The sequence below is a fragment of the Rattus norvegicus genome, chromosome 7, assembly GCF_021556685.1.
Source record: "Rattus norvegicus strain SHRSP/BbbUtx chromosome 7, alternate assembly SHRSP_T2T, whole genome shotgun sequence".
Taxonomy (NCBI): Eukaryota; Metazoa; Chordata; class Mammalia; order Rodentia; family Muridae; genus Rattus; species Rattus norvegicus.
Genome location: NC_141540.1, coordinates 52,357,703 through 52,373,099, shown reverse-complemented (window position 1 = coordinate 52,373,099; position 15,397 = coordinate 52,357,703). Strand labels below are relative to the sequence as shown.

General features: G+C 37.2%; 1 protein-coding gene and 1 pseudogene across 2 annotated transcripts in view; one reads left to right on the top strand and one right to left on the bottom strand.

Moving 5' to 3' along the window:
• Positions 1-15,397, bottom strand: part of Lin7a (lin-7 cell polarity scaffold A) — a 155,552-nt gene that overhangs the window by 76,071 nt on the left and 64,084 nt on the right.
• LOC120094046 (U5 spliceosomal RNA) lies at positions 8,762-8,870 on the top strand (annotated as a pseudogene).

Genomic DNA, 15,397 nt, shown 5'->3' with positions numbered 1-15,397 from the left:
TTGATTACATTTGAATATTATTCAGTGTGGCTGCTGAGTAGCTAAGAACCTCTTTTGAGAAACTCTAAGTGCCTTTTTCCTTCTTCAATATGGCCTTCCTTAACACAGCTTCTTTATTTTATCCTTTTTAGCTACTCATACAAATAAGTCTTTTTTTCATGTGTTTTGATTTAGTTTAAATTTCCATGTTTGGGTTCAGAAGAACTCAGACAGAAACGAACATTTTAATGTGGAATGGTTCAAGGCAGATATTTTCCCTAATGTCGCTGCATAATCAAATCACCTGGAGACCCTTAAAACATCTCCATCTGGCTCCCACCACCAAACACTGGCAAACTGAATTGAGGAAAGAGCTAGGTCAAAGGTATCTGAGTGCTTTCCAGATGATTCTTTTTGTGAGCACGCAAGAACCCGTAGATCAAACACTAGGGAATGCCAACAATAACAAGAAAGTTCAGGATAAAGTGAATCTGTGCTATCATTTAAGGATTTTCATCTTTTTAGCAAGGTCCCAGGTGTTTACTCCAAAAAGTGGCTCGAGAAGGCTGGCTTTGCTCAGAGACGTGTTTTCACCATTGTCCTAAAATTGCCAGTCTCAAAAATCCCACATCAAGACGGCAGACGCTCACCCTTGAACTTCCGTACACAGTACATTGTTTGAGTCAGGACTGCACCGTCTCCTTGCAGCCCAGTGCTTAACAAGGAGAATGAGACGGAGATTGGAGCCTTAGATTCCTTTGGTAAGAGTGACCCTCCTCGATGGCTGGGACATACTGATTAAGAGGTGAGTGCAGGCACCTGACTGCAATCACATTCCAATCAGCCTTGGAGAAGAAGAGTCAGGGCTGGAATCCCTGAGAAGTTGGTACGTGTTCCACATTCAGTTACACAGGCCGATATGTACTTGGACAGACTACCCCTCCTCATGCAAGAATTCTGCTGATTTCTCTACTCCTCCTTTTTTTATATAGACTTGTGCTCTGTATTAAGGAAAAATCATGGCGATACCTCGGCTCGAAGCAATACCAATTGAAAACTACTACTATTTATCAAAAACCAGTTTCCTGGGTGTCGAGGCTTTAAACTTCATTCCTTTTCTCCCTTCCTTATGTTGTGTCACAGAACTCAGTGTCACAAAATATCCACTCCTTTTCCTTCACACTTGGTTATATTTGCTAGTTGTCTCCTTCATACCTACAAACATATAAGAAAAAATTCCACAACATGTGTTTCACACTGCCAGTTTAACAGGATAGCACTTCAAATTTCACTGAGGAGTATTTTAGGTTTACTATACATATAATCTCTCTCTCCCTTAAGTGTGTACTTATAGCTAAACAAATCGAAGACTAGGAACAGCTGTTTTCATCTTCTTGCGTTATAAGAATAGATAACAGCTTGACTTGACTTTGGCATCATTCCTTTTCTTTGATTATGCTTCAGTCACCACCCACCAGAATGTAACAGTAATTATCAGAGGCCACCTACCTAGTACCAAGGTAATCATTTACAAAGGTCTTTCAACATGTCAGTATTTGCATATGCAAGGATGAGAAGAGATTTCTTTCCTGCTGATAAAAGATGAAAGAAACTACCGGGGGTTTCCACATTCCTGGTGAATGTGTGATACTTGCCTTCTGATATAGTCTAAGTAGCCGTTCTCCTGAATTAATTAATACACTAATCTGGGAGTCACTTGTTTTGCCTATCTAACAGTCTCTGACCTGAGAGATCAGAGATGCCACCTGCCCAGCTGTGTGTGTCGGGATCATTGCCCAGCATTAATTAACAAATTGGAAATACATAATCTTTGCATATATGGTCATTAGAGGGCAGGGTTTTCCTTGGTGCAGCTTTCACAGAAAAGCTCCTGTGAGATACGCTTAGACTCAGTTCCATCTATGGGGAACATCTAGCACAGAGACTAGTATTCAGCGCCAGAAGCCAGACATTATTACATCTCCAACTGCCTTGCACTTGACATGTAAAGGAAGATAGGGTATGGATATGATACCCAATCTACACAATATTAGAGTTAGCAGCAAAAGGCTAGAGTATGAAGCAGAAGACAAAGTTAAGGGGTAACCAGGTCTTTGCTTAACTTCTTTGTTTTTAGAGGCCAGGGCAAAGGGGGAATCAATAGAGAAAAGAGGGAAACATTGTCCCCGGGAATTAGTGTAAACCCTTTGGTGACTCTATTTTGTAAATTACCTGCGGCATTCAACTGAAAATAATATTTATTGAGAGTCAGTGTCTGAAATAGTATCTTGAAAAGATTATTCCTCTAATTTCAAAGCAAAATAAGATTGGTTATTATGCAGCTGCTTTCAAATGCAATAAAATAGTTTTGTATATTTAAATTAGACATTGCAATCAGGAACTTCAGTTTTCTCCTTTTGTAGTTGTCAATTGGAACATTGATACCAAGTACATTGACGTAGAATTCAATAAATGATTTTCTAATTAGTATAGAAAGGAAACCAATAGTTCTATACGTCTAGACATTTCATTGAATAATTAAAATATCCTGATATGTAGATGCTTGAATTACTCACATTCTGCTTATAGACTCATGTTTAATCAAGTACGCCTTGTAAAATTACTTTTAAAACTGCTAATATTGGGTGATCAGCTGCTTTTAGCATTTTATAATATAAAGTAAATTTTTCACCATTGGATCCAGAGTACAGGGAAGAATGAGTTCTAATTTGTTTATAAAAATGGTAATGTTTTCTAAAACATAAGCGTCATAATTGATAGTGAAAATATGTTTTCACTGTTTGATCACTGTGGTTATTTAACTAATGAGCCTAAAGGAAGGATAAATGCTCTGAAATTGCCTTTAAAGCTATAATTAAAGAGAGGCCAGCATTTGCTCTATGGAAATTTAAGTTAGGTACAATTCACTTGCATAGTTACAGGATCAAATTGTAATCACTTCAATTGCCACTGAATTTTGCAAGCACTTGGTGAACTATATAGCCATAACTTGAATAAATTACTTGTTTTTTATTATTATGCCATTGTGATTAAGTTAATATATTAAGGAGATTCTTTATTATCAAAGTTTATCTTTATTTACCTAAAATTTAAATAGCAAGTATGAATCGGTGATTGTATTACTTGAAATCCTAATATCATGAAGAGCTTGAAAAATGACTCTCTTGGCTGTCGTAATGTACCCAAATTAATTAAGGTAAATGAACACTGTAAATAGATCTCTTCCTCTTAACTACTGTCTTAATAATTGCCTTTGCTTGACAAGGTATTTTGTATAAAATGTCAGCATAATAATGTGAATCACACATAATTATAATTTTTCAACCACAATAATTAATAAATTATGGTCTTCTCCTCGGACTACCCGAAAATATTTTAAATATTTATTATCAACAAGTTCAGCTGTCCATAATTTTCTACATCTTTCGGATTTCCTCTAGTCTTGCTTTTTCTTGGCAAATTTTCACTTGACCTGGTAAATAATTTACAAATCTTTATTATAATTGTAGGTAAGAAAGATTTTCTAGCTTGTTTAAGTAAGTTTGCTCTTTAATCTCCAGCTTCCTGGTTCTCTCAGTGAGCTACAGTTGTTGGTTAGATACTATCTTGGACCAGGAGTAAGTCCTTTTTCATAAATAAGGGAACTGAATAATACTATTAGAGAAACTTCGATAGAAAAATAAATATTTTCTCAAATAAGGAATCAATGATCAATGGAAAATTTGATCACTTCGCCTCTTCCTTGATTGACATTCCTCAGAAGTTAGCTTGAGAATTCTCTAAAAGATGCATGTGGTACTGTTGTCCCTTTGTCATCATAATCTGCTGACCTATCAGGTTAGAGAGACCTGGTGATATTGTGTAAAGAAAACGGGTGAGTTGGGCATTGTTTTACACCATTTTAATGACAGTGTCAAGAAGGGAGGCAGAGATAGCAAAAGTTCTGTGAGTTTGAGGCCAGTCTGGTTTACATAATGAAGATATGATATAAGGTTTCCAATGAGTATAGATTTTTTTATTTTAATAAGTGAATATGTAAAACTAAGGATTTTATTCATGAAAGGCACACAAAAAATAAATTAACAACAAAAACACCTGCCATCATCTTAGTGTGTGTATGTGTGTGTGTGTGTGTGTGTGTGTGTGTGAGATGTGTGTGAATATCTTATATGTAAATGGAGACAGACCATCTTTAACCTTGTTTAAGATCGAATCTCTTGTTTTGTCTTTTAATAGTTCAGGCTAGCAGGGCAGTGAGTGTCCAGGAATTCTGTGTCCAGTATGGTCTTTTGGTAAGAGCACTGGCTTGTTGTGGGCTCTAGGAATTCCAACTCAGATCCTCATGCTTACACGCCAAGCATTATGCTGACTGTGATGTCTCTATGGTCCTCATTATCTTCAATATTGATTACTCTTATACCTTTTACCTTATTTCTGCACACGTCTCCATGAGAGTTTGTGGTCCTCTAACATGAGACACATGTGTATCCTTCCTCATAGTGAACACATGGAAATAAGTTAAATGACCATCAAAAAGGGAGTAAATTAATGACATATATTATAACTCACTATAGAATTTCATGTGGCAGTGGAAACAAGTGAATCACAACACAAAAAAAAGTGCCTAAATCTTAGTAATAACTGTTAAGAAAAATGATTTCATTACCATAGCTTTTTCATTACATTTTCAATAAATAAACTTGAATGAAGTATATTTAATATATTAATATGTTTAATATATATGTCTTTAAATCTTTAAATCTGGAATATGTATGTCCTTTTGAATGAAAAGGACAGGAAGGTAGGGTAGAGGAAAGAAAAACATAGGGGGAAGTAGGTGTCTTGCATATATTGGGATTATATCTGATAGCAGTTTTATTTCTTTTGATATTATATGAATCACTGTTTGAAATAACAGACAGTTGGATGAAGAAATACCAATCTGTAAGCTAACAATTTCAACGAGGGGTTCTATAAATAGACTTGCCTTTATCTACGCTGGCAATACTAAAGCAAGAAAAGGTTAAGTGACTTCTTCAGCAGGGGGGAAGACAGTTGTCATGTATGGTGCCCAGAATAGAAGTTCTGATTTCCACTCCCGTGATCACAATCAAAGACAGCATGCTCACTTTGTTTGACTGATATAAAACACAGCTTCTCCAAGGAGTCTATTATTTTGAACTACTGTGTAAGTATATGTAATTATAAGCTTCTTGAAATATGTACCGTTTATTTTATCATTTGTAATGGCAAATAAAAGCTAGGCTGAGTATTTACCCAACAGTGACGTTAACAGCCTCCTGTGGCATTGCACACTACTGTGAGGGTCTGTTTAGATTACTTTAAAATCAATGACCCATTAGAGCAATTACAGCGTAAGAAGGTTCCCTGCCACACAGACCCTCTTCTTGCTACCAGGAAGTGACATGTTGACAACACTTTTTTCATTAAAAAAAATGTGTCTACACAGATAAAGCTGCAGAAACAGAAACTACAATTGCATCTTAAAAGATCTTTTTCTAATGAATGAAGTAATCATTCTACTGCACCAGTTTCCCAGATGAAATGATGAACCATAACCTCAAAAGCAACTGCAGCGAGTACATCTATTCTTTGTTGTTATTATAATTATTATTTTAATATACACAACATTTATGCACAAGTGGAAAGGGAAGCACACATAGCTAGTAATTGTAAGAAAGAATGTTGAGCAATTTAATGATCAAATAAATACAAAGTCTGACAGCAATGAGCTAACACTTCACGGTGGATGTTCAGACATCTTCACTTTCATTTGGTGCGCGTTATTTAAATGTCTCACATACATTTAAATATCCCATTGCACCTCCTCCTATTCCACCCTCACACGCATAATCTTCACATATTTCTATCATCCATATCATCCTTATATGATGCCATGTTTCCATGCAAATGATACACAGCCCACATGAAGAAAATAACTACAGAGGGGCAGAATTGGTAAGACGTTAGAGAACAGTAGAACCACATTTCAGGTTGGTCTCCTAGTGTCTTACTGGGGAATAGTCTTTATTTAAGGATGAATAATGGAAAAAGTATGTAATGGCTGTTTCTGAGATTCTGGGGAAATTGTGGGGCTATCCTTAATAAAATCCACTGTTGTATGTTGTGATGGTTTGAATGTGTCCTTGCCTGAAATCAAGTGACGTCATTGCGATCATGTCAGGGAGTAGGGCCTTCATATGCATAAACCATAAAAGCTGTCCATTCATTTGTGAGAGGAAGTTCTTCTAAAGGAAGCTTCATTCATCAGTTGAGCTAGATTCCTACCTTGTCCTTCTACCTTCTGCCGTACGGGTGTCAATCAATCAAGACAACACAATTGGTGTAGATGTTACCATCTTGATCTCAGACTTTCTAGTATCTGGTCTTTATAAACTACGTGCAGTCTCGGGTTTTTTTCTCTTTTTCTTCCTTCCTTCCTTGCTTTCTTTTTTTGTAGCAACAAAAAAGTGGACTAAAGTATATCTAACTGCCCCTTCATCCTCACCCCTGCATTTATCCTTTGTTTATGTCATATAAAAGGATTCACTTTTTCAATTAAAAATAAATGACGACTTTCTAGAGATCAATGACACCAACTTGCTTAATTGAAATGAATTCTTTTTGTTTATCATAAATTGCAATGAGTAGTACCCTTCATTGGCTTAGGCAGATGTTAAAATTTAGAGGTTTCCTTTAAGTTATTCGGAGTGTTCAATTACCTTTGTGTCCATTTCAATAGCAGAGAGCACTCCAAGTTGCAGCTTATATGACTTTTAATAGAAGAGGATCAAATACCCATCACAGGTAAAATGGCTCGCCTTGGGACACTTGAGTTTTCTCTAAGACGCTTCAGTAGAAGTCAAGCTTTCCACAGTCCTCTGTCCTCAAGGGAAATAAATTATCTTGAAAAGTTGTCATCAACAGCCTTTGTTAGCAATGAAAGGCATTTTAAACCCTTGTTTCAAATTTGAATGTTCTAAACAGAAGTGACCTTTGTAAGAGTTCTGCTCTCTTCCCCAGTGTTTGTACAGCTTCTTTAGGAAACCTGGAATCATGAATCTTACTTTTAACTTCCTTCACCTCTCTCTTATAGCAGGGAAGGCTCTTGTCTTTTCACCTCTAACTTTTTGCTCTAAAACATGAGGCATTCAGAGTCTCCCACCAACAGGAGAACTATAATTACAAGAATATGAAACTGCTAGACCTCAACTTTAAGCCTCACATTTACAACAGAGTCTTATCACTGAAATACAATTCTCTTGTCAAATTGTTCTATGATTCTTCCTCCCTGTATGTATACACACACACACACACACACACACACACACACACACACACACACACACACTGAAACTTCTGACCCTAGTGCAGTTACATATATCAGTTTCCTCTGGAAAAAAGCCATGAACCTTCAGGTGGCTAAAACAATGTACTTAGCTCACATTCTAAATAAAACCTTTTGAGAATACATGAGATGGCTAAGAAATTACTAGGACACTTTCAAGGGCCGAGGAGGAAAGGCATCTGTTTAGGGAGAAGCAAGGCTTTTGACACTAATGCATTCTGATGGCAAAAGCAGTAAGAGCCTCTGGCTTCACCACACTGAGAGAACTAGATTTGGGATGGAGAAATTGCGCATGTACTCCACACATACAGGATCTGCCAAGACTTTTCTTCCATTAGGATGTTTGCCTCATTAAAAAAAAAAAAAACAGTTCACTGTTGGAAGAACTTGGCCTTTAAAGGTAATCAGGAAGCATCACTCATATGTACTATGGGTCATTAGCCTTCACATGCTACATAAAATCCAGAAACAATGACAGTTTTCGCCCAGTTGCACACAAAATGGGAACGACACAGCTGTTATTTTCACCACAATTGGCTTCAAAATATTAGCAAAATGTCAGAGTTCAGGAGGAGGTTATATCAAGTGAACAGAGGCTTTATTTGAGCTTTCTTCTTTTTTGATCTACCCACAAGTTCAAGCATTTCTAGACCACTTACATTGATGAAGCTCTCTAGTTACTTACAGCTCTTTTCTTTTTCTTTTCTTTTCTTTTTTTTTTCTTTTTTCTTTTTTTTCGGAGCTGGGGACCGAACCCAGGGTCTTGCGCTTGCTAGGCAAGTGCTCTACCACTGAGCTAAATCCCCAACCCCTCTTTTTTTTTTTTTTCATGGAAAAGTGTCAAGACTTCCATGCTGGGGCAAATATAAGTTTAGTGATGTGCATCCTTTTAATGTTTGTGGGTTTTCTATAATGAAAATGTCAATGGAAAAATCAAGCAGTTTCGAGAGATTCAGAAATTAGCTTTCCTGATTGTGTATGCTCATTGGTAGGAAACTTAGCCCAGAACGATCTGGATTTTTGTGTCCACTCTATTTGACAATGCAAATAAAATCAAAGGAAATCGTGGCAGCCATCAACTTCCTTTTGTTTGACATTTTCCAGTTTAGTTTAATGTGAAGAGAAAGGAATATGCATAACCTTAAATCAGATACATTTTCCTTATTACTGCTGAAGGTGGTGGTATCCTTGATATGTTCATACAAGGATGATAATTCTGCATGAAGCACCCATGTAACTCTATTCATACATAAAGAAAAAACATTAAAAAACTTATTAAAACAGTAAAAGCAAAGCAAAGCAAAAACCAACCCCCACACATAAATACCTGTGGCTTTGGCAGGATAAGGGAAGGAATTTAACATAACAAAACTTAAATAAAAAGTGTCATATATACTCTGGTTTCTCTTCAGATTGTATAAATCTTTCGCCTTTTACTCAAGATTTCCATGGAGAGGAGTAACTCTGAGTCTTAAACCAAAGGCCTTGTCTTGACAAGGCTCCACATATTGTTATGGCAATAAAATACTTCAAAAAAGTGTCTATACATACATACACTTCTATGTGTTAACTCTTCCTTGACCATGTTTATGCATAGTCTTCAGCATAGGATTTCCTGTTACAGAAGCCTACGTATGGCATAACAATGCATTAGCAATCTCTTCCTCTAATGAGGAGTTAATGTCTAGAGTCTTGAAGGGACTTAAGAGTAAATTTGGGGGGATATTTTAATGTAAAAAAATGGATGAAAGAGTTTCGTATGAATTTCTTCAAGCACACAAATGTCCACTATCACTAGGGAGATAGAAATAAAACCACAATTAGATACCACCTCATTCAAGTTGGCTGGTTTTTATCAAGCAGAGAAAAGATAACCAGAATTATTCAAGATGGGGAGAGAAGGGGACACTGAACACTGTTGCTACAAATGCTCATTTCTAAAACTACTTTGAAAAATGTCACGAGAAGTTCTTCAGAAAATTAAAAATAGAACCAATGTATGATTCAGCATTCCCAGTCTGGGAATATACCCAAAGGAAATTAAACTGGAATCTGAAAGAGAGATCTGTGTTTCTATGTTTATTGAAGAACTAGTCATAAGAACTAAGAGTTAAAACAAAGCCTGCAAGAAAGATCAGTGGGTAAAGATGCTTGCCACCAAGCCGTATTATCTGAATCAATTCCCGGAACCTACGTGTTAAAAGGAGGGAACCAACTCCTGCTATTTGTCTTCTGCCTTCCACACTATTACTCCTTGCAAATAAATAAATAAATACATGTAGCTGTTTTTAAAGTATTAAAACAAACCTAAGTCTCTAACCAAGGATAAATACATAGAGAAAATGTCTCCAAACATTAGAGGTATAGTATCCAAACATTAAAAAGAGATGAAGTCCTAGTATTTGAGACAGAAATGGATGAACTTTTAGGGCATTGTGAGAAATAAGCCATAAACAGAAGATCAAATGCAATGGTTAATTAAAGTGATCACTTTGATTGAATCTGAAGTTAACTAGCAGACCTACCTCAGGGAATGTGTGAGCGAGGTTCCTTCCATCCATGGTTAACTTAGAAAAGGATGCCTATCCTGAAGGTGGGAGGGACTGTACTGTTAAATTAGGTGTGAGATTGAATAAAAATTTAAACACACACACACACACACACACACACACACACACACACACACACACGCGCGCGCGCGCGCCAAAACAAGACAACTAGAGTGGCTCTAGAGTTCATTCTAGAGTTCATGTGTGTCCTGGGAGAGAATGCAAAGTGATCAGCTCCCTCCTCAGTGTTTGGTCTACACGCCTTGTTAAACTATGAGCCCAAAGTTCTTTCTTCTCTTAAGTTGCTTCTTTCAGGTATTTTGTTAGAGAAAGTAGAAAGCCAAGTGGTACAACAAGCACTGGATAATCTCCCTCAGATGTGAACTGTAGAAGCAGCTCATTAGAGGGAAAGAAGAAAAACAACATCTGGAAGACGAAAGGGGAGTGGAGGCGAGGGTTATCACAGTCATCAGCAGAAATAAGTTCTGGTTTCTGCTGTACAGAAGGGAGATCACAGTTAACTGTAAGGTATTTTACATTTCAAAATAGCTAGAAAGGAGCTTTGGGATTGTCGCAACACCACGACATGATGAATGCAGTCGGTGATGCTTACTACACTGATTTGGCTGATAGACAAATAATATATGTATCAGACATCAAATCATACCCTGCAAATACAAATGAAAATGTTCCTGAGAACTATGTGCTCTTTTCTTTCTTATTGCTATCAGGACACACATTTCTAGCACAACCATCAAGGGGTATTCTTTATCTCTGTTCTTAATTTTATTATGTGGTGTTGTGGCGCGACTTCTCGTCATTCCCTTCATCCAATCAAATTGACTAACAAGCTTTATGTTACACATGATTTCTTGCCTATGACATCATCACTATGCTTGCCTGGTCATCCTCTGGCAGGGTATCCAGGTCTCTTACTATGTCGGGTGAGATATTCACAAAGCAATACTGTGTGTCAACATCTCTCTTAATATGTGAGGCCTCTTATTAAGAGCTTCATCACCCACCCTCCCATGATTTAAAAAAATTGCAAGGATATCTTTTTTGTCCCAACTAATGTTTCTATTAAAACATATCAAATACTTTAACAATTATCACAAGACTCAGGAAATCTTTCCTACAAACTTTTGCCACTTACTGAGCATTTACTCTTAGCTCGGCATTCTATTTGTCAAATCTTTAGTATTTTATTTCATTTTATTTAGACTTGTTATTGCCTCATCTTATTTTTCAAATAGAAGATACAATCAAGATTGCAGAATTTAAGAAATACAGAGATGATATAATTAAGTAACTAGCAAGGGAGTGGACCTAGGTTTGCCCGAATACATTGTCTACAATCTACATGCATTTTTCTATTTACTACCTCAATCTGCAATACTGCTTACTTGCTTGTGTCCTTTCCTTCTCTCCTCACACATGCGGCCCTCACTCTTACTCTTCCTAACTCTCTTCCCTCTCTCTTCTTTCCAGTTGCTTTCTCCTCTGTTATCGCTGTTTAATCCCTTGTTATCACGGATCCAACTACATGTTTCTCTAGAAAATTCAGCTTCCATACTCAATCTTCTAAAGAATCATAGCTTTCTCATGAAGCTATTATCTACATTTTGGTGTACATGGCAGACTGAGCAGTATAGGATACCATCAGTTTAGGCATTCTATGACTTTTGTTAAATGTGCTCACCCCAACACATGTTGGGAAACACTATGCCCTGGAGAAAAACATGTCATACGAAACATTAGTTTGATGACTTCATAGTATTTCTTTTATACCTTTAAGTCTGTGGTATGGAAACTTCATATGGAGAAATAGTATAAGATTTAGATGGGGAATAGATTGGCAATAGAGGGCTAATGAATTCTATCTCCTGGAACAAAAGAAAGGAACAGAGAAACAATATGACTTGCACTCCTCAAAGAGTTATAAGGTATATATTTGCCATCGAGACTTACATTGACTACTAATTTTTACACACATTTATTCATTATTTATTTTACTTTACTTTTATTTTAATTTAGTTTATTGTGTTTGATACTGGGATCCAACTAAGGCCTTGTGAATGTTAGAAAAAAATACAATTAAGCAACCATCCCAGGCCCCCTTTTAAATTAAAAGGGGGGCAGGGAGTATGTATATCATATCAATTAAAGATATTGATTTCAGCCTTATACCAAAATAAATTTTGATTGTAGGATTTGGTTTGTCAGGATAATCTTGATTATGCTAGGAGTAATAATCTTAATGTGTTGAGGACCAGGAACAATAAGCATTAATTTCTTGCTTTGGGAATGTGTTCATTAAGGTTAACTAGAACATCTATTTCTTACTCTGAAACTCTAGTAGACTGACAGATAACACCACACTATAAACTACCTAGGAAAGGAAGTACAAGTCATGCACTAACTCAATGGCTTTCAGAGGAATTCAGAGCATAGCAAGGCTTCTATTCACAGGGCACTGGACGAAGCAGTTGGTATAACCACATCTACCTTTAATGAGGATGGAGAAATCCAACTCCAGAGTGTGATAAGTAGTGGATGAGGATTAGTATATTTTGGTATACTGAGCATAATCAAGGGTATTCTGACTAACCAAATCCTACAATCACAATTTATTTTCCTAAACCTTACAGAGTATGACAGCATAATATGCATGTGGAGGTGGTGTATTTTCTTAAATTTCACTACATTAGAAAATGGTAACATGTAATCTATGGTGATTGGCTAAGGAAAATACTTTGTGTGGCTATATAATTTTGTTCTATACTTTTGGTTCAAACATGCATATTGCAATAATAAATGCTGGAGGTCATCCTCTCCAGGAGCCACTCTTGAGAGTTTGTCCCACTTAAATCTGGAGCGCATGATTCGGAAGAGTCAGAAGCTCAATTGCCTTATAATCTGGAAGATGGGGACAGTAACCAAATTCCTAAGTACAGTTTTGGTTACTTTGGCTATGAAAATAATTTATATTTATCTGCTGAAATTGAATGTTCCCTCTCTCTCTCTGTCTCTCTCTCTGTCTCTCTCTGTCTCTCTCTCTGTCTATCTCTCTCTCTCTGTGTGTGTGTGTCTGTGTATCTGTCTCTGTCTCTCTCTGTGTCTGTCTCTCTCTCGTAATGGTTTAGTTTTTATTTTTATTTTTTATTTGAGAATTTAACACAGTGTATTTTATCATCTTCTTTCCTGTCCCTCAGTACCTCCATAATTACTTTCACCCAACTTCATGTGCTTTCTCTTAAGATAAAATCAAAAACAAAAGAAAATCCCCTAATAGTCATGGAATTTGATTTGTGTCAGCCATCTACTGAGGAGCATGAGGCCCAACCCAAGGGTGATTGATACACCCAGTGTTATACCACTGAAGAAAACTGATCCCTTTCAACTCCCAGAAGCCAGCAGTTACTATTTGTGAATAGCTTCTTGACTAGGAGTAGCACTTTGTGCCTGCCTCCCCTTCTCCATACTGGGATTCTGTCTGGTTTGGTTGTACCAGTCTTCTGCATGCCCTCACGGTTTCTGTGAGTTACTATGTGCATCAACCCAGTTGTGTCTCAAAAATGCTGCTTCCTTAAAATTGTCTACTCTCCTTGCCTCTTACAAAATTTTCTGCCTTTTTTGCTGCATGTATCCCTGAACCTTGAGGGGAAGGGTATGATATACACATTTCATTTAGGGCTGACCACTCTACAGTCTCTCAGTCTTAAAGCATTGTGGGTCTCTGTTAATTTCCATCTACTGCAAGAAGAAGCTTATCTGCTCAGGGTTGTGGAATGCACTGAGCTATGAGAACAGCAATATGTCATTAGGAGATGCTTTTTGTCCCCTTCCCTATTTATTTATTTATTTATTTGTTTGTTTGTTTGTTTGTTTGTTTGTTTGTTTTACATCATTATTTTACAGCCTCCCTCCTCTCCTCCTAGTCCCACCTTTAAACCCCTCCCCCATTCTCGCTCTTCTCCTCTGAGAAGGAAAGGCCTCCACATGGGTACCCATTCACCTTGCCCCCCTTGCAGATCAAGTCACAGCAGGACCAGGCATGTCCTCTCCCATTGAGACCAGGCAAGAGGAAGCCCAGCTTGAGGAAGGGCTACAGATGTAGGCAACAGAGTCAGAGTCAACCCCTGCTTTATTTGTTAGGGACCCTATATAGACCAGGTGACACATCTGCTACATATAAAGGAAGGTTCGACATCCTTAGTCATCAGGGAGATGCAAATCAAAACAACATTGAGGGTTCCATCTTAACCCATCAGAATGCCTAATGTTAAACCCCAGAGTGACAGCATATGCTGGCGAGGACGTGGAGCAAGGGGATCACTCCACCACTGCTGGTAGGAGTGCAAACTTGTACAATCATTTTGGAAGTCAAATTGGTGATTTCTTAGAAAATTGTGAATAGCTCTATGTCAATGACTATACCACTCCTGGGCATATACCCAGAAGATACTCTACCGTTCCACAAGATGCTTGCTCCACTATGTTCGTTAAGGGTTGTTTTTATTGCTGTGTTCCTTTGGCAGAATGAGAGTGGCGTGCTTTCCTTTAGGTCCTGTGGCCTGTCTTGTTTCAGATCGTGACCTCATTAACAGTATAAGGTATGAGTTCCAGCTCTTGGTGTGCATTAAGTCCAATAGAAAAGTGGTCCACTGCTCTCCTAACATCCATACCTCCATTGTTCCAGCCTGCAGATCATTCACATAAATCATTATTGCAGCTTGCAGGGTTGCAGCTGTGTGAGACTCATTACTTGTCTTCTCCAGTAGCACGCATAGCACCTCCCAGAACTATGAATGGATGGTCTCTTAAATATGGTCATTTATACACTTCTTTCTTTATGTGGAACATGGAATATGAACTATTAGGGGGAAAAATCCTGTCTTGGTGACCATCCTGCTATTAAATTGCTCCTATGAAATCAAACATCGCCATTTTGAAATCATTAAATTTGGACCTCAACTTTAAAATTTAGGAATATAGCTATGTATTCAGTGTAGAGCTAAAATGTGTTGAAATTACTTTTTTTAAAAAAATCACAAAAAACCCCACCAGTGCCGTACAATCCTCATTATAGAATTATAGTATCATATACTACACCATTTCTTGGTCATGTACTCTGAGGTTATTCACAGAATGGGTACAGTTTAATCATTGATCAAGTTCTTTCAAGATCTGTCAACAATCAAGCACAACTAAAAAAAAAAATCTGTCAACCCATGTCTGTGTGCCAAGTTTAATGCTGTGTGTCGCTTGGCATATTAATGTGTTATACCTATCTACTAATGGAGCAATGCCTTTGTCAGGTGTGTAACTGATGGCCCTTCTCTCAATACTGATCTCAATGTGCATTTTTTTCAGACTTTAGCATTACACATTACAGAAAAATAGTTGAGAAAACTTTTAATATTTTCTGAGCATTGATTTTTAGCATAAAACCTAAAATCTCATTGAACTCGTCTCT